Raw genomic sequence first — 15,920 nt, forward strand, 5'->3', positions numbered from 1 at the left:
CTCTAGTAATATATTTACTGAGAAAAATGGTGACGTGTTCAATACTTATTTTACCCGCTGTATAGCTGAAAAACTGTCTCAGATGTCAAAAATTTTGTATGAACGAACCTGCGTGCCTGCATGCTGCAGCAGGCACAAAGAAGGCATAAAGGCATGTCAGGCTCTGAGATTGTTTATAAGGCAAAGCTGAGATTAAGTATTTTTTATCATTCTTTTTAAACGGATAATCTGATACATAAATAAAATAAATATATTTACTGTGTAATATTTTAATGCAAAGAAAAAAGAATAACCGTAAACACTGATTTCTAATCAGACACTGCAAACATTAACATAAAAAAGTTTAAAATGTTATATTATGCTCTGAATCTTTTCAAATTAATAATAATTAATAATCTGCAGTTTGACAGTTGCACTTGGACTTCTTGAAATAAAGAAAACTTCTCAGGCTAACAAGATTAATAATCCCATATATTCTGATCTTGCTTAGTACATCAGTCTCAAAACATGTTCAAAAATACATAAGACTCAATTAGATGAACAGATTTTACAGTATGTGACTGCCTACTGCTCGAAAACATTAACAAATTTAATAAGCTCCACTTTAACCTCCTGAGACCCAAGCTTTTTCTGGATGTGCATTTTTTTTATTTCTCTAAGATACATGGAATTAGAGGGACCTAATAAATAAAATATCTAGACTCTGTCATAGTACAGGAAGTAGTTTTTGCAAAAAAAAAAAAAAAGGTGTCCTCATATGAGGTCTCAAAAAGTCACAGTTTTTGCAGCAAAACTTAACAGGTGAATGTGTTTGCTTATTTGATTGGTCCATGGGATTAGTGGGATTATAAATATAATATATCTAGACTCTGTCATAGTACAGGAAGTAGTTTTTGCAAAAAAAAAAAAAAAGGTGTCCTCATATGAGGTCTCAAAAAGTCACAGTTTTTGAGACCAACCTTTTTTTCCTGAAGGGAAACACACTCTGTCTGTAAAAGAGATTCACACAAAAACTCTGTCTGTGGACGGACAGAGAACAGCACAGATCATCTGACCTGCTTATGGTTTTTTTATCATAATAAAAAATATTAAAATATTTTTAACCAAAGCATTTTTTTGATAAATTTTAATAAAAATATGTCCTTTTTTCTTAAAAACCTTTAAAAAACATTGTTGTGTAATAACAGCCAAAGCAGAGAGGAATGAATGTGTCCATATTAAAATGACCCACTGTGATGGTCCACAGGATCTGGTCACACTTTTTACCCCCTAAACCTCAGATGCTGAAGTTAAACTTCACTTCCTGTTGTCTGTAAAGAGTAATGAGGCAAATATTAATAAAATTAAGTTTGAAATTTTCAGTATTCTTTGATTTTGGTGTGGAAAGAGAATTAGCTTTAGTTTTATTTTTCTGTATTTTCTTTTCATTTTAAAGTCAAACATTGAATAATGAATGCTAACGAGTTCTTTTTAAATTTAATCTCTTTTTCAGGTTTTGTGTGCTCTAAATGCAACATAAACCATAATTTGGAAAATAAAATTAGTACAATAAGAATAATTTGCTTTTGCTTCAATAAATATTAACAGAAATTGGCTCTTGATCTGGACTAAGTGTGGAAATTTCGCCCCCTTGTGAATTCGACCCCCTGTGTTAGTGTTACATTTTGACAGTAATTTAGAGTCTGATTAGTTTAAATGTTGTAATTTATTGCGGTGAACTTTGTCACCAAGTTGTTTCACCCAAATAAACACATTTCATATTGTTGGTGTTTTAGCTACAGCAGAGAAGCAGCTCTATGTTTTCTCCTCCGTCAGACACAGATGAAGCTGAATTGTTAGAACTCAGATCATGGAAACAGCTCTATGATGGAGAGACTGAAGGAAGATCCTCCATAGAACAAAAAAGCCATTAGTAACTTTGTGAAAATAAACTTGATTATAGTTATTTTAAAAACACTACAAAAATTGTCATTACTAGTTTTTGTTCTGTTGTTGCCATTTTGTTTCAGAAACCAACCTGTAGAGTTGAATATTAAACATCTGTATCAGACAGAAAAAAAATCTGATTAAAAATAGATAAATATGCACAAAGTAACAAGACGTGTCTGTAATGTCACATTAATAGGACAGCTGCTGATTCTGTGCACCGGACAAAGTGCCCTCTTTTTCCATTTGAGCACCTGCCCCCGAAAATGTCTGTGCACTGATTGTAGTCCTGGCCTGCTGGAAATTAGAAGCAGTGAGTATTTATGAAATCAAGCAAGTCACACCCCTCTGTGTAGTGTCTTGGTCTGAAGTAAATCCTGTATAATTGACAATATTAACAAATATTCCAAAAATGAAGGCAGGGGGCTGAAAGCACATTGTGCCCGGGGGTCTCTGAAATGATAATCTGGCACTGCTTGTGTTGGTTCAGTCTGTGCCCTTTAGAATTATAATGGCCCTCAGTGAGGACATTTTACAGCTGCATTTCTTTTTTATACCACGAGATGGATTTATACCTGGCATACAGTCAGAATTGGATTTAAATACACAAGTCTAGTATTTACTGATACTTACACTGGAAATATTGACATCAAAATAAAAACTTTTTATTTTGTTATGCTATCGGTTATAAATTTCTTACATACTGTAAATTGCTGAAAGTGCAAGCATGGGATGTTGTGTCTATGACTAACAACTTGGTTTGCCTCTATGGTGTTATTTTTATCCACTGGAGGGGGCTATAGACCATGGTACATCTTCACAAATCAATGACGTAATGCCAGAACCGATACACAAAGAGACCATTCATGTGTATCAGACAATGCCTCATTAGTTTTGACCTCTTGAACAGTTTTCACGTTAAAATTTCTCACATATTTACACATTTTGCTGCTTTCTGTGATGAACTAAAATATTAAGCTGAATAAAACATTCATTATTTTTATTGTACACACTTGTGAAAACAATACAATTCTAAATGTTTAGTAAATTGAACTGTATCATGGTTATTATCTGTTTATTTTTCAGTTATTAGCAATTCAGATCTTGTCAAAGCTACACAAAAGAGCAAATGTTTAGTTGCAGGGGCATACAACTGATCATTCTCAAATTTGAACTGATAATGGCTGAATTTGTGTACAATGTGCAAAAAAAGTGGGTTGTTTTTGAACCATTGTATACATCTTCACCTTTAGTAATAGATCCAAATTTGTCATTTGATTTTATTTTCTGACTTTTCATATTTATTTTAGATGTGATGTTACAGTAGCAGAAATAAAATAACCTAAAATGGTGCCTTCCTTAGTTTTCCCACTCTAATTTCACACAAACACAGCCAGTTCTGCAAAATCTTGCAAATCAATCTGCTTCTGTATCAAAAAAACCTCATCTGAGCTGTCTCTCCTCGCAGCACAAGCTTTGAGGGCTGTTTTCCAAACGCGAGGCGAGCTGCGATTGCCCAGCAGCATGTTAATGAACCTCGATGGGGATGGCGTCATTCTGAAGCCGCTCTGATGATGTCATTCCCCACTTCAACCAGTTAGCACGCTCCGAGGGGCTCGTCGCAACCCAGTTTCCCTAAGTCACCTTCATGAGCTCGCTCCAGCGAAGTAGCATTAAGATTTATGGATGTGGACATTATTTATAAGGAGACAAAGCAACAGGATGACTTTCGGCGCAGGGGGAGAGAGGCTGGTTCTGAGAAATAAAAAGTGCACCCCTCTCTGATTTTTGCTCATGCACCTGATCCTTTTCATATGTGCAAAACACACAGCACGTAATGGATTTAGATGAAAATATGAACTGACGTAACAGAGTAAGTCACCTTCAGCAATTAAAGAACTCAGTGATAGGATGTCACATTTATATATGCTACGAGTACAAATCCATGAAAGATTTCCTCATTTAAAACGAGTATGAATAGGAAGGTAATGTGCAATTTCTCAGGTAATATCTTTGATTAATACATTTCTGTTTCAAGTCTCTTCCTGAGACGACAAAAAGAAACTAAATGCGTTCCATGCAATCTGTTATTAACTCTGTAAAGAGCTGTGCTTCTTTAACAAGGTCAAGCATGTAAGGAAATAACCCAAACTGATGCGGCGGAGCCACAGATGTCATCTTTGTTTTTCGTTCTTGTCAGAACCGGAGCCAGCAGTTCCCATAATGCTGCTTGACTGTGATAAGTCTGGTCAGACAGTTACGAGATTAAAAAAAAATGCGTTGAGTGACAATTTTAGCCTTGAGCTAAGACATCTGAGAAACTCCACTCTGATTTCACCCAGACTTGTTGAATTTTTTAGATTTGTGCAATAAAGGCTGTAAATTCTGCTCATTTACTGCTAAAAAACAAACTTAAATAAAAATGAGAAAGCAAACATCATTTTCTTTTAAAATAGTGTTTAAATAATTTGTGGTGAGGATTATTAGGAGTAAATTATTACATTGAAGTGATTTTGATTTGGTAGATTACAGCAGCCATCTTGAATCAAATTGACAAGTTTGAAATTATCCAATGCTTTCATAAATGCATCTGTTTGAAAGGTGTATTTTCGCATTGAGATAATGTGGTGTTGAAGGAGAACGCTAAAATCTAAACTTGTCCATTAACATAGCGACACGTGGTGTTTAGCTGAATCACATCCAGTTCTGCCGAACGTCAAGTCATTCTAATGAGCAACATCTCTCTGTGAGTCTCATGCGTCACTCTGGAGTGAATTCATGGACCTGCTGCCTGTTCCTGTGTCTTGGTCTCTGCTGACCTCGACCACTCATCCACACAGGAATGTCTGCTGATAGCTTATCAGCGTGGGTCAATCCCCCACCTGACTAACTGTCTGTTTGCTCAGAGCAGAGCCGACGCTGTCTTCAAGCTCGGCCCTGCCGTCCCACCAGTTCTGATAGCTCAGCTGCTCTCTGAGGCAACAGCTCGAGGCTGAACTTTGTGACGAGTCTTCAGTGACGTTCCTTCTTTTTGTCACCTGTGAGATAAAATGTGCCGATTTCCACACGTGCAAACATGACCTTCCTCGACATTTACACGCTTCTCCACGTTGGGTCACGTTCATGTTGCACAAGTACAAAAGCACTGTTTGCTGAAGTGAGATACGCCTCTGACGCAGTGGTGATAGTATCACTTAGATAAACACGAGAGGGTTGGTGGGTGATAGACAAACTTGGACATCTTTTTATGCTCTTTCAGGGAACAAAGAAGGGTACTCTTCTTCGATTTCATGTTCATAGGTGCAGAATGTTCTATTCAAGCTCACGTTCTGATGGTATTTACACTTTATTTTATTTTATTTTATTTTATTTTTGCTGTCAAAGATCAAAGGTCACTCTGAGTGGACCCAAACTGACCCAGTTGTATCAAAGATAAAATCCGTCTGCAAGGTAGTTTTGTTTTTTCATTTGAATCTCATGAACAGCTGGATAGATTTTATTAAAGGTGGGCGAGGGGGTGGGGTGGGGGTTATGCGAAATCAACTTATATATTCATGGTATAATGTCATTTAGTCATCAAAAACATACCCAGAGTGTTGCTTTGACTCATTCATCCATGTTTGAGAAACCCTTAAAGGGGACCTATGCAAAATTCACTTTTTAAAGGTTTTTTTTTTACTCAACTTTGGGTATGAACTTCTTAAAAAACAGTGCTAGGACCAAAAAATGCACCCAGGGACATATTTACTGTAAGTGAATGTATTTTTTAATGTATATTAACGACAAGTTTTATACTTCCTACATTTTGTGATGTCACAAGCCGTCCGACAACCCACCGGAACCTGCGTTCAGCCCCTTACCTAGCAAAACCCCCAGGTGAGGCTCCGCCTCCTCAGTATAAAGAGCCGTCACGATTGTTTTTGTGTAAGGCATAGCTCATTTCATAATAAGCCTCCAATAGGGCAATGGGTAGAGTGTCAGACCAGAGAGGGGGAGAACAGGGTTCAAGACCAGCATGGATACTATTTAATTATTTATTTTCATTCGTTATGAACACATTTTCTCATGTACCTCTATTGTTTAGCTTATTAAAGCCTTGTTAAAGCCTATTTATTCAAGTTTCTGAGGTATTTTGACCACTGCCGCTCCCTGCTCTGGTAACAGCATGCAGAGTGAGGGCAGAGCAGAGGAGGGGGAGAAAAAAAAAGCTGCGACCACGACTCTCTCTGGGTCTGACTCAGGGTATACAGTTGTACAACGGAGCTTCTGCTATTATTAGCCATGCTAACGTAAACGCTGGCTTTGGAGGGCGGAGTTAATGTCAACAGATTTTTGGAGGGCRTTACCAACAGAGCTCATTAACATAAACAGCTCTTCTGAACGGAAGTCAGAGCAGGCAGAACTAGAAAATGGGAAATTTTATTATCTGAGAATTATTTTGTGCATTAAATTGAATGAACATGGTCTGGATAGCACAAGACATACCATAAACATTTCTAGGAGCCATAATTAGTCTCCTTTAAATCTCATGTGGCGCTGCCAGAACGTCTGCTGGTACAAAGCACCGCCTATTTATACAATGCTCCACCCTGTAGCTCAGTCTGCAGCTGAGCTCCCGCCCCACAGAGCACCCCTCCCCTGAAGCATTGTTGTGAAGATGTGCAGAAGGGGGAATGTCAGAAATGGTAGGAGATTTTTAAAGTGACAGAGACCAAATTCAAGGTGTTTGAAGAGGCTATGTTACAAAGTCAAATCTATTTTTGATATAAACAGTGTAACATACTTGATTGTATATTGAACTGCCTGGAAAATACATAATACCCCCCCCCCCTTAAAACTCCCCCAGAACAAAGAGGTACTTAGCTGATATTTTGAGTCAAGATGGCTGCCACAGCTAACCAACATTAGCAAACACAAGAATGGTCATAATCCATTTGACAAATACTGAGGTAAAATATGACGTTGTACTCCAAGCACAACATCCACCTCTCTTTTTCTCGCGGTGTATCTTTGTTGAGTTTGTTGAACAGTTTTACCTCAAAGCAATTGATTTTTGGTCACTATTTTTTCTACAAACTGTAAAAAGCTGGAGAGCTCAGGCTAGCACAAAACAGAAAAATAATTTTCAATGTTGGCATATTTTATGTCAGATATAGTTTCTTTGTTTATGTAAAGAACTCTTACGTAAAAAAAATCTATGAGTATTGTTGGGTTTTGAGGTTTGTACAAGCTAACACTCAAAACTACATTAACCAACCATGACATTAGGACATGCGCTCCCTCCCCCCACCATCTAATATATTTACCAGGTCCCCCTTTCCTTTTGCAAACACAATCGTTCTGAAATGTCAGGGTTCACACAAGGAACTTCAAATAACACACTGATACCAGATCTACTTCCTCATCGAAACACTGTACAAAGCTTTTTGACCTATTAAAATAAAAGCTCATTATGAAATGTAATTTTAGGCAAAAATAATCAAAGTTAAAAAGTAAAATATTTTACAGAATGAATGAGAGTACAAAAACAGCAGGTCCATTATTTTTATTTTTTTATTGGTGAACCTTAAGAAAATGATTTGTTTACATTTGTATATTATAATCTGGTTGTGTTTTTTTCCTCCCTAAAAATTCAACAGAAATAAAAACAAAAACATTTTCGTTTTAGAGTTTTGCAGCTATCATCCTTCCTTATTCTGACCCCGATTTAGTAGACAAATGGGATCATACAACATGTTAAAGAAAACATGTCTCAACAATCTTCAACACAAACTCTGTTTTCTGGTTTGGTTAGTTGCGTAATTGTTCCCAACACAGTCTGATGTAAAGTAGTGAATGTGATGGAAAACAAGTGATAAAACACTCTGTCTTTGTTTATTGTTCTTGCGTAAAGCCGCAGAGCAACTTCAAGCCAAGCTGAACTAATCCTAATTAATTTTTGTGTTTCAGCAACATGTTGATATATGTTTAATCCTTTCAGTGTGATCCGTTTTTTTTTGTAATAGAAATTGTATACAAGTTATTAAAACAATGAAAACATTCATCAAGATATAGCTGTTTTGTGTAGATGAATGTAATGTTATGGCAGATATTGTAAAGAAAGCACAAAACGGGGTATGCTGCGGAATATTTTACCTCCCTGAAGCCCCAGTTTTCAAACTGAGGCCTCTGGGACCATTTTAACCCATTCAGCTGGAGGTTAAACAGGATGTAATGAGAAGAACACGTGTCCCAATAAGTTCCAGGATCTCAGCCAGTCTTCCTTTCTTTGTTTAGGTCAAAGGTAAAAATCTTTCCCAAAGGCTCCAGAGTTCAGTTCTGCTGTAAATCCATTTCTGCCTCAGGTGGCAGCGTGCTGTAAGCACCGTCAGCCTCTCTCTCTCTCTCTCTCTCTCTCTCGCACACACACACTCACACATACACACACACAGTTACACTCCAGACTGAACAAGATTACAGATTACAATCTTCCTGCGTCAGCTCTGGGCTGAGATGGCAGCTCAGCCTTCTTAAATCTCACAGCAAACATAAACATGTTGTAACTGTTTATTTCTAATGTTTTTTTATTTCATAAAGTTTATTCATTTAAAACAAAACAACATAAATTCTAATACAATAATGCAAATCATAAATTAAATGAAAGGTAGCAGAAGAAAAAAAAATCTTATGATTTCTGCCCCTTTTTCTCAAATAAAAAAATTCAATTAAAAACAATCTTCATTTTACAAAAACCTACACAAAATAAAAAAAAACAATGAAGGTTTAATTCCTTCTTGAGCAACAATTCGTACATTTCATACCCATACATATTTCTCCAACAAATTAACCTTTATCATTCTCTTAAATACAAACATTGATCTGGCATTTTTAATGTCATGCCTCCAGATTATTCCATAATTTAATTCCCTGGACTGAAGTCCTCCGTTCCATCAAACTAATAAGTTTGGACTACTAGCTAAAACTCTGATGATGCAATCTTTATTTTAGCCTCCACTTTGTATAAATTAACACACAGCTGGTGTTGTCACATTTGGTGAAGAAATATAAACAGTAAAATAACTTGTAACTTGAACACATACTTACAGTTTGAGCAACATCTTTGTTTAAAGCTCTGTCATGCAGAGGGTGGTGGGCATTTTTTTCAAGACATCTTACTTCCTTCATTCTATTTTCTCAAAACTGCAGTGCTTTTATAGTCTGCACTTGATTATGCCAAGTCCTGACATGATTTATAACGGTGGCAGATAAATTAGATTTAAATCAGCTCAATTTAATGAAGACTGAAATCTTCTAACGTCATTAGCTGAACTTGAGTTGTCACAACTTTAACTTAAAGTAATGAGAAGAAAATATTACCTCTGCTGCAGTTGTTGGGCAATCTGCAAATAATGTGTCTGGAAACAAACATTTTCACAGTGAGTTCAGGTAATATTTGCTCTCCCATCTCTCTGCAGGTGATCTGCCTTTTCTAAATTATTTCACTTAAACATTTTTCACACATGAGCTCTCATTTAGTGGGTGATTAAATCTTTGAAATCTTTTTGGTTAAAATGAGRTTCAAAGTTCAAGTTGCAGTTGTTATGCTCCTTTAACACTTGTTGTTCGGGGGGGGGGGTGCAACAACAGACAGTCATGTTTGGAGAATGGCAACATTAGTTTTGAATGATATAAATGGCATCTTAAATGTGCTGCAGAGGCTTTGGTGTTGTTGAAAAGAGAGGGGATGGAGCACAGTGGTAAACATGACCTCTGTCCCAGATTTCTTTTTTTAATGTGTTGCAGGCATCAAATTCAAAATGAGTGAATATTTGCAAAAAAAAAGTTTATCTGTTTGAACATGTGATTTGCAAATCATATTCTGTTTTTATCTATGTTTTACACATCATTGGAATTAAGGTTGTACTTACATTTTCAGGCAGTTATCTGAACTTTCTATTATTTCCATTTTAAAAAAGCAAAAAGGTATTTAATTTCTGTTGTTTTCATTTCATTATTTGACATTGGTCAGAAAAAGTTTCCAGATACAGTATGTGGCATCTCCCGGAGAGAGTGAATTTGCTTGTGGACCATTCTGACACCCGATTGTTTTGAACGATCCATCACACCTGTGGCACGGCCCACGCTTACAGGTGCTGGTCATCAAATTATAATGAAATTTTCACCAGATGTCGGTAACAACCCAAGTGATCCATACATACAAAGAAATCAAACCATAAATGTCCAGAAATGAAGTTATTTGTAATAATGTGGAATGKCACAGGGAAAAAGTATTGAACACATGAAGAAAGGGAGGTGTAAAAAGGCGTGGAAAGACAAAATACCAGCTGAACTCTCTCAGTAATTAGAAAGCAAGCCTGCCCCTTGTCAGTGCAAGTTAATATCAGCTGGTTCAGTCCCAAATGATGGCCAGGTATCACACAAGAACCATCTGATGATGGGTAAAAGTAAAGAGCTCTCTCAAGACCTTCACAACCTTATTGTTGCAAAGCATAATGATGGCATCGGTTACAGAAGAATGTCTAAACTTCTGAAGGTTCCAGTGAGCACTGTTGGGCCATAATTCAGAAGTGGAAAGAACATCATTTCACCATAAACCGATCACGACCAGGTGCTCCTCACAAGATTTCTGACAGAGGAGTGAAAAGAATTATCAGAAGAGTTGTCTAAGAGCCAAGGACCACTTGTGGAGAGCTTCAGAAAGACCTGGAATTAGCAGGTACAATTGTTTCAAAGAAAACAATAAGTAATGCACTGAACCACAATGGCCTGTATACACGCTGACCACACAAGACTCCACTGCTGAAGAAACAGCATGTTGAAGCTCCTTTAAAGTTTGCTGCACAACATTTAGACAAGCCTGTGTAATACTGGGAGAATATAGTCTGGTCAGATGAGACCAACATTGAACTGTTTGGATGCCAGAATACACATCATGTTTGGAGGTCAAATGGCACTGCACATCAGCCCAAAAACACCATACCAACAGTGAAGTTTGGAGGTGGGAACATCATGGTGTGGGGCTGTTTTTCAGCATATGGTACTGGCAAACTTCAAATAATTGAAGGAAGGCTGAATGGAAAAATGTACAGAGACATTATTAATAAAAAATCTGCTTCCATCTACCAGGATGATGAAGATGAAACGTGGCTGGACATTTCAGCAAGACAATGAGCCCAAACACAAAGCCAAGGAAACTCTCAGTTGGTTTCAGAGAAAGAAACTAAAGCTGCTGGAATGGCCCAGCCAATCACCTGACCTGAATCCAACAGAAAATCTATGGAAAGAACTAAAGATCAGAGTTCATAGAAGAGGTCCACGAAACCTTCAAGATTTGAAGACTGTTTGTGGAAGAATGGGCCAAAATCACACCTGAGCAATGCATGCCACTAGTTTCTCCATACAGGAGGCGTCTTGAAGCTGTCATTGACAACAAAGGCTTTTGTACAAAGTATTAGATAAATTTCAGTAAGTGTGTTCAATACTTTTCCCCTGTGCCATTCCACATTATTACAAATAACTTCATTTCTGGACATTTATGGTTTGATTTCTTTGTATGTATGGATCACTTGGGTTGTTACCAACATCTGGTGAAAATTTCATGTCATTAGCACCTCTAGTAATATATTTACTGAGAAAAATGGTGACGTATTCAATACTTATTTTACCCGCTGTATTTCAAATGTTTATTTCTTTTAATTTTGATGGTTATAACTGACAACTAATGAAAACACCAAATAAGTCTACTGAAATCAACTTTTTATGTTATAATTTTATGACCAGCACCTGTATATCCTTTATGTTTTTCCTTACATTACTTTTACTTTCATACTTTAAGTAGTTTTACTTGAATAAAAAGCTTAAGTTGATATTTCTATTTCCAGAACAGTATTTTAAAACCCTACTACATTGCTATTGCTGTTGCTATTCTGCTTAAGTTTCGAATATGAATATTTTTGACACCTCTGTTTGTTTCTCATGACCTTTCTTCAACATAAGTCACTTTTCTGACTTTTAACAGTTTCTGCTTCAACCACATGAATTAATTGTGACATGAATACTAACATGTAAAAGCTTTAGTAAAAGTATTATTTATAAAACAACACAAATCTGTTGAAATATTCCAGCATAACTTTTTGTGGCACAGGGCCGACCCCAAATCTGAGTTGGTTCCCCTGTTGTAGCATTGAGACGTTGGTAATCTTAATTTTTTTATTGTTATACTCAGAAGGTGATGCCTCGGAATGCTCTGGGATGGTGCGTGTTGTGGTCTGTTAGCACCCTGGAGCATTTTTTCATACAACACTTTGTTGAGGGTTAAGGTCAAGGAGAGTGCTGTATTCTGCGTCGGTGTTTCAGTAAAAACACCTGTCAGATGAACACCATGGACTCACCACTTCTTAATAGAACTGAAAACTCCTTGTTATGAAACAATGTTCTCTTGTCAGCTGTGTTACCATATGTGGTTTGATGTGATTCATTGTTTCTCTGCAGAGAGGAAGGATGCTTTACTGCAGCACACCGTTATACCATCTGCTCTCTGGCAGTGAAATGTTTCTCGTCACGTTGTTAATTTGTCTGCATGACACAAGTCTTTGTCTGCAATAGACTGTGGAGCATTTGGGACTGCAGCATGTGTTCATTAGATTACGTTAGATCAGAGGCCGCATCTGTCTTTGTTTGTCTCAAAAAGAAAGGACGACAGAGATAAAACGGCGGGAGGAGGCCGTTTGTCATTTACACAATCAGTGTGGGGCCCCTCAGAGGAAAAAAGGAGGCCCTGCAGCCGCAAAGCTTCAGGTGACATCAGTTCATGTGACACCAGAGTAAATTCAAGCTTTTCCTTCATTTATCAAGACTTTATGTACATATAAGTTGCTGCTTCTTTTAAAAAAGTGGTTGTTTCATTTCTAGTAGCAATTATTTATATATATTTTTATTTTTTTAATTTAAAAATTGATTTCAAATGGATTAAAAAATAATCAGTAGAACAAAAAAAAGATAAAATTTATTTATACATAACCAAGAACCCAAATACCACTACTTTTCTGTTTGAAARGGAGCAGGAAGAAGTGAACACTTATTTAATCCCACAATGTGCAATAGAAACCATGTTATGGTATTCTTGAATGTTCAACATACTGTGCCAACAAACAAATTACTACACAGACAAAATGATTACAAACTCACCCATAACGTAGGAAAAAAAAATATGATTTCATATTAATAATGATAATAAAAAATAATACTGATGACATTCTTAAATGACCACTGAGAAAAAAAAAAACTACAACAACATTTGTTATTAAATTATTATTAGAATTTAACAAAGACATTTTTATATTTGTACAATAATGGTAAATGTCTATCTACAGACATTATACTGCACTTTGGTCATTTTCATGCTGAAATTACACTTAGGGTTTTCTGAAGTGAAGTTTTGTGGAAAAATGAGCAATCAATATCTTACCTGTGACAGATAGCTTTGTTGAGTGACCTCGTTTAGGAGAAATAAAGTTTATTTCTGACTCGACTGGCAAGCTAATAGCTAGTCTGAGCGAAGACAAGAACAAAGTTGCTTTCGCCTAGCAATCGTGACCGTGCTAAACAAAAGCAAAAACAGAAAGAAATTTAAAAAAATATCAACATATTAGTAGTATTGATATTTTAAAATAACTAAATTATCTTAAAGGCAATACTTGAAGAACAAGGAGACTCACCATACATGCTTGTTTATTTTGCCATTTGAATTCTGACAAGAACAATATTAAAAAACATGTCTAAAATGACAAAAGCATAAACAGCACAACTGCTTTAAACATTCAGTTTTTATACCACCAGATTTTTATTTAAAACTGTACTTCTGTCTCTCCCTTTGTCCGCCATTACCATCCAAAAAGAAAAAAACAAAAATCTCCGGTCGGCCCACAATGATAGGGTGGCTCGAGAGGATCCACCGGATTTGTCCCTCAAATCGGAGAAAAGAGGAGGAGGCATTTGTGGGCCATAATTGGGGGTGTCTGAATTTGGACAGCCTTCGGCTCGGCACAGTGACGTAAGTGGCCGACAAAATTGACTTTCGAAGGACGTAGCCCCTGGATTTGGACGCAGTGAACATGTGACTGTTAGCATGCTAATGTTAGCACAGGGTTTAACAATGAGAGGGTAATTTGAGCTCATAAAGCTTCTGAAGTTGCATGTGTGCATAATTGATTAAGCTATAATTGTGCAGGGCACTGCATTCAAAAGAGAGTGACCTAGTTAGAGAACGGTTTCAGCTCTGCCAGTAAAGGGCGCGCACACACCAATGCCTGCACACGTCACTAACTCTGACAAAGGACCATAAAAATTCAGCTCTGGCATGATTCTGGTTTTGCATCAGAAAGAGGAAAGTGAGAAAAAAACAAGTTAAAAGCAGCTGATGCAGATGGCTTTACCTGAAACAGATAATTTTTTTTGTTAATAACTGTTTTGTTTAGTTTTTCTTCCCTTTTAACCTTTAGTAGCTTCAGCACTTTTCGCCAATTAAAAGTTGGAGAAAGAAATGCACTTTGCAGACGTCACTTCGTCCGCTCCCTAATTAAAGCAATAAGCACCATTTATGAGTCTGCAGCCGGGTGATTTCACACCCTCGTGCAGATATTTGCTGCTGCGTATGCAAACTGAAGCCAGCCTAATCCTGTTTAAAACATGACATGACACCTGTTATAATCACTCTGCTGTGTGCATCTTAATGCCAAACTGGATTACAGCAGATGTAATGGATCAGATATGAAAGTTTTAGGTGTGTGTCGGGCTTTCTCAGGCACTTCTGTGAAAATGCCACAAGAAACCACTTAAATCTCATTTGTGTGCATTGCTGAGCGTGTCACCGTGTCTGTAAACAACGCGGCTTGGTGCCCTGTTTTTCTTTTCCACTCCTAAAGCCAGTTTGGCCGACTCTCATAGTGCCGAGGGGAGGAGGGTTGAACCACAGCTGCTGTCTGACGTAAATGCAGCACAAACGCTCTGTGTGTGCGGTCACAGCCCCTCTGACAGCTCTAACCAGCTAATGGGTTACCTCACACTCCCTTCCACTTCCCCTCCAGCTCACTTCTGCAGGGCTGCTTCAGCAGGCTCACAGTCAGACCTCAGCCGATGCTGAGAGGACGATCAGAATGGAAAACTGTCATCTGTCTCTGGAATTCTGCCCTTTATGGTAACTGAGTGCAATTCAGTTTAATCTGAATGTTCAGAATCAACCTGCAGAAGCTTAGAAGCAGTTTTAACAACCAAGCTCTAATTAAGTTTGAGGAAACAGTTGGAAATATTTTCTTTTGCTTTGGATGAGTCATAAATAAGTGTAATCAAACGGACAGCAACACAAACGTGGCTCTGCTGTTTTCAAATATTTCTCCAAGAAAGAAGGGGATGTAATTCATAAACCTTTTGTAGAACACGAATGAACAAAATCACTCAAGTTAAAACCAATCAATTAGATGAAAATAATTCAGACTGGAAAAAATATATGAAAAAGTATTTAGAATCATTCTGTTTTTGCAAAATTTGCAAACTTTTTGGTACAAATCTGTTTTCTGCTTAAACAAAAACCTGTTTAACATCTCAGGTTAGCTAGCAAACATACCAGTAAGTTACTTTTCATTAAAGTATTTTAGTTCTATTGTTTACAAAATCCATGAACAGCAATTTATTTATTTTAGTACACTCCTGATCAAAATCTTAAGACCAGTCAAAAAAGTGCAATAATTTGCATTTTGCACTATTGGATCTTAAGAAGGTTCTAAGTAGAGCTTCACAATGTTAAAAGAAGAAATCAGTGCAAGAGACAAGAACTTTTGAGCAGGAAATTTTCTGAAAACTGCATTTACACTCAAACATGATTATTTTCAGCTGATCAAAAGTTTAAGACCATAGCTCAAAAAAAAAAATCAAAATCCCCCAAAACAGAAATCAAAGTGTCAACAAAAGGACTCAGTAATGAGTAGCTCCACCATTCT

Source organism: Austrofundulus limnaeus, unplaced genomic scaffold (assembly GCF_001266775.1).
Source record: "Austrofundulus limnaeus strain Quisiro unplaced genomic scaffold, Austrofundulus_limnaeus-1.0 Scaffold171, whole genome shotgun sequence".
NCBI lineage: Eukaryota > Metazoa > Chordata > Actinopteri > Cyprinodontiformes > Rivulidae > Austrofundulus > Austrofundulus limnaeus.